The sequence below is a fragment of the Dendronephthya gigantea genome, unplaced genomic scaffold (assembly GCF_004324835.1).
Source record: "Dendronephthya gigantea isolate DGI-Jeju-01 unplaced genomic scaffold, DenGig_1.0 000121F, whole genome shotgun sequence".
Classification (NCBI taxonomy): domain Eukaryota; kingdom Metazoa; phylum Cnidaria; class Anthozoa; order Malacalcyonacea; family Nephtheidae; genus Dendronephthya; species Dendronephthya gigantea.
Genome location: NW_021163131.1, coordinates 406,045 through 411,188, shown reverse-complemented (window position 1 = coordinate 411,188; position 5,144 = coordinate 406,045).

Sequence of the window (5,144 nt, the reverse complement as noted above, 5' to 3'; positions counted from 1 at the left end):
TCCCAAAGTTGTGTAAAATTCAATGTGTGATTATGGATGCTATGCAGAAACCGTATGCCAAGTTCATGGGTGGCAATATATGTGCGATAAATCGCATTACATAAAACAAAATAATTATTTGCCAAGAAAATACAAACTTTATATGTAATCTGAATTTTATAAATAGACTAACAAAGCAAAGTGTATCCACAGGGAGACACGCCTTGCCGGTCGACGATAATTAAAATTATCTATATCTTGATTCCTTATCTAAAAGACCGACAGATAATGGAGTGCACGCAATATGGGTCATTTGCCAGCAGCAATATGTAAAACAGACATTCACAAGAACGAATACCTAAACCACGAACTTATGAACTACATCAGTTTTAGCGTGATATTGCAGAAGGCAGGGCTCGTCTAAAGTTGAACCCAACTCCTCATATCCCCCACTCGCTACATTGCAGCAATTAATGTAGCTTGTATATATAGAGGGGATGGTAATATCTCATTCAGCAATTTAAGTTAGCGACTATGTAGGGGCTGGCGGTAATTATCTTCGCCCTTTTCTGAGCATAATATTTGGAATTTTAAACATATATGTATTCAAAAATGTCGTTTTGTTTGACATAAACCAACTAGCAGAACCATTACTGTGCTCTGAAGCACCTTTAAAGAGCTATTTCTACTCAATCCTTCCTATCCTTACAACGTTGTTTATGCCAAAGGATCGTTAAAATGAAGGCCAAAGTAGTTTGGTCGTGCCAAAGCGTATGAATCCTATTTCCTATGATATAATATAGTGAAAACTTTCTTTGCTCTTGTAATAAATGATCAGGTTCTTAACATAATAAACTTATGAAACCACCCCTGGCTAAGCTTAGAGCTATGAATCATATTATTAGTGGGTATATTGATAGCTTCTATCTGCAGGGTTCCTATCCTTACAACGTTGTTTATGCCAAAGGATCGTTAAAATGAAGGCCAAACCAGGACGGTTTATAAACTGGCACTACAAATATTTGTGTAGAACTGTATTGTACGTACGAGTGTAATTAAACAAGACGCCTACTCAGGCGATCACTCGGGCTACAGTTATCTCGTAGTAACATGGCATATTCGTGACACCCGCGCGAGAACCCCGCAGCGGTTTTCCCATGTCAAACCGCGCTTTTTTTCAGGTCATTTTTAGAAACTGCATGTTTCGTCATATTGTGATTAACGAATTCAAAGTCTCATTGTATATGCATGAAGGATGATAGTTATAGGAAACACTCTCTTATCTATATCTTTTGTCCATCCTTGCTTGTCTTTCTTGAATTCCAGAACACATTCCTGAACCATAGATATCTTATTGCTGCGGAGCGAGCGAGCCTGAAGCGAGCGAGCGTAGCAGCAGTCTAATTTGTGCAGAAAAAGGGGTTCTGAACTAAATTTTATTTAGCGCAAGGAATTGTGGCCGTGCGCGTTTTTTATGCGCAGAACACAAATTTTAAACTCGCTCATATCCATGTACTTTTTGATTTCGACGGACAGGATCTTCAAATTTTTGTCAAATTTTAAAGCTTCTGATTTATTTTGACTATTCAATATTCAAGGTAAGATATTTTGTCTTTCGTTCATATGTTACGTTTACAGTTGATTACAAATTTTTAACTTCTATATATTTATAAAACGCTAAAAGCATATACAATCGATCGCAGCTAAATTCATACTGTTTATATACGATAAACTATATATACAATATATACTATCCAATGTGCTAACGGCTAATTCGCTTTGCTTGAGCAGTTGAGCCGTCAGTGCTGTGAAGCAAATCAAGTCTTACATACAGAAGTCTTTTTATCCATTGGCATTTGTATTCTTTTGCTTATTTCCATATTTTGCATCAAGTGATGTTTCAAGTATGCGGCTTGACGCTTGCGAGTCGTGTTAACATGACACAGTCACAGATAAAATATGCAATTGATCGTCTAAATTGCCTGACTGAGTTATTCAGATTCGTGCAATGTTTGACTTATTTTATTTTAAAACATAGGTATATGTTTTTATTTCTATTTTACAATGAGCTAAATGCCTAAATATTTTTGTTATTTAGTGCTTTTACCGGATCTTCACGTGGTTTCTGATTACACGTCTTCTCGAGCGCGTTCAAAGTTCAAAATCAAAGTATCAAATGATGTTTTGTCACTCTTCACATGAAGCCAAACATTTACGTGGACTCATACAACAAGACAAATAACATATTTCAAAAACAAATATCCATCTTATCAAAAAATGTTCTATTTTGTTAAACATGCGCTACTGCTTAGGGCCTGTATTTTCGCTAGGCGGAATTTTGTCCGAACAATATTTTCCGCGCGGAAACTGGAAAGTACAATGCTGTCAACTTTGTTGCAGTGGAAAATGTCGCTATGCGCGCAAAATTCTGCGTAATATTACTATTATTCTTAATACTCCTGTTGTGATTCGTATATTAAAATATTTTGAAAACTAGCTGCTTCTAAAGACTTTGACTTGAACGAGCCGCAACTCGTATCTCTATCCAACATCGTAGAAATTGGTATTTATGACATTGAAAAATGGCTATTTTCAGACGATTCGTTTTTGCCGACTGCAATCTACAAAATCCTTTGGGCAGCAAATACTTTGTTGAACATATATCTTTTTGCTTAACAAATTTACTCGCGAAATCATAATATAAACCAGCAGCCTATTTCAGAACAATTTCGAGATAAAAGTTAGAACTTGAACAGTTGAACTACACAACGATGTTTTTCATACGAACTATACATGACAAACGTTGATAGCAGTTGTCACACTGTATTTTATTGTATAAATATTGTGTAGAAACTGAAGTTTTTATCCTGTATAAAGATTTAGAAATAATAATACATTACATAGCATATATTGACCTATAATGACGTCATTGCCAGTCTTCTCCCTAACAGGTATAAATTCATGTACAGCCCCAGCGAGTTAACGCTTAATAGAGGTTCACTTTACGTGTTTTAAACCTGCTATTGCTATTAGTTAAAGCGGATTTAGTTTACTAATATTTCATATAACAATTTACTTGGACCCTAAAATGCTCGCAGCAATCCCTACCTTGCAGGTAACCTAGTATGCACAAGATCTGATAGTATATCTATATGCGCACCACAATTCATATTGTCTACAATTTTTGATTAACGTGTCGAGCGTTAGCGAAATGGCGTGAGCGACACAGCCGGGCAGATAACATGAGCACCGTTGTGGTGTTCTTCGACGAACAAGAAAATTAAGGCGGTTCCGCCAACTGGCGGAATTATTTGGCGTTTTAATGATACCAAGTGTGTAAGCAAGTGGCATCGAATTGCTAAAATAGCGCGCGAGAAATAGTGCCGCGCTCGATTGCCCCCGGAAGCAATTCGATGCTGCTGTAATATTTGGTGCAATAACGCGCGTGCTAATATATTTGGGGTTTTACGACTCTCGACTCAATCTTGACTCTAAGACATTTACTCTCTACTTTCGACAATTATCTAGATTCCATTCTGCCCATGCATGTTCGCTTATACGGTCACGAAGACTGGTGAATATGTATTACTGTATTATACCCACCCTTTTCAGGATGGATATAATCATATGTATTTATTAATATCGTTTTGTTTGGCATAAATAAACCGGCTAAATTATCCCAAAGTCGTGTAAAATTCAATGTGTGATTATGGGATGCTATGCAGAAACTGTATGCCAAATTCATGGGTGGCAATATATCGGTGCGCATAAATCGCATTACATAAAACAAAATATTTGCCAAGAAAATACAAACTTTATATGTAATCTGAATTTTATAAATACACTAACAAAGCAAATTGTATCCCCAGAGAGACACGCCTTGCCGACGATAATTAAAATTATCTATATCTTGATTTCTTATCTAAAAGACCGACAGATAATGGAGTGCACGCAATATGGGTCATTTGCCAGCAGCAATATGTAAAACAGACATTCACAAGAACGAATACCTAAACCACGAACTTATGAACTACATCAGTTTTAGCGTGATATTGCAGAAGGCAGAGCTCATCTAAAGTTGAACCCAACTCCTCATATCCCCCACTCGCTACACTGCAGCAATTAATGTAGCTTGTATATATAGAGAGGATGGTAATATCTCATTCAGCAATTTAAGTTAGCGACTATGTAGGGGCTGGCGGTAATTATCTTCGCCCTTTTCTGAGCATAATATTTGGAATTTTAAACATATATATGTATTCAAAAATGTCGTTTTGTTTGACATAAACCGACTAGGAGAACCATTACTGTGCTCTGAAGCACCTGTAAAGAGCTATATTTCTACTCAATCCTTCCTATCCTTACAACGTTGTTTATGCCAAAGGATCGTTAAAATGAAGGCCAAAGTAGTTTGGTCGTGCCAAAGCGTATGAATCCTATTTCCTATGATATAATATAGTGAAAACTTTCTTTGCTCTTGTAATAAATGATCAGGTTCGTAACATAATAAACTTATGAAACCACCCCTGGCTAAGCTTAGAGCTATGAATCATATTATTAGTGGGTATATTGATGGCTTCTATCTGCTGGATTCCTATCCTTACAACGTTGTTTATGCCAAAGGATCGTTAAAATGAAGGCCAAACCAGGACGGTTTATAAACTCGGCACTACAAATATTCGTGTAGAACTGTATTGTACGTACGAGTGTAATTAAACTAGTTAGGAGTTGAATATAATATTAAGGTTTATCAATTCAATTGTTCTATATCGTAAATAATTACGACACTAACTATATTTCCCAAGGTTTTTTTGCTGTTTTGTCATGACACATGCAGTTAATTTCATCTGAACCAATCTTTACAGCGATTCTCATGGCAGTTTTTCTCATGACAGTTTGCCAAAGTTTAAGACTAATGTCATCAACGCGATGTAATCATGCAGATGTAGATATAATCAGAAGTAGATAAATTTTTAGCGTGGGAGATTTTAGTTTAGCACTCCTAATATTCGTATAATGTCCAATAACATTACTGAGCCCTAAACAAAGAATTCAGAGTAAACTCTTTTGTAACTAATAAGATTTCTCTTCATTGAAAAGCAAATTTGACTATATTTTCGTTTTTTTCGTCTCATAAAGCTAAAACGAGCAACGACAATGTCCGA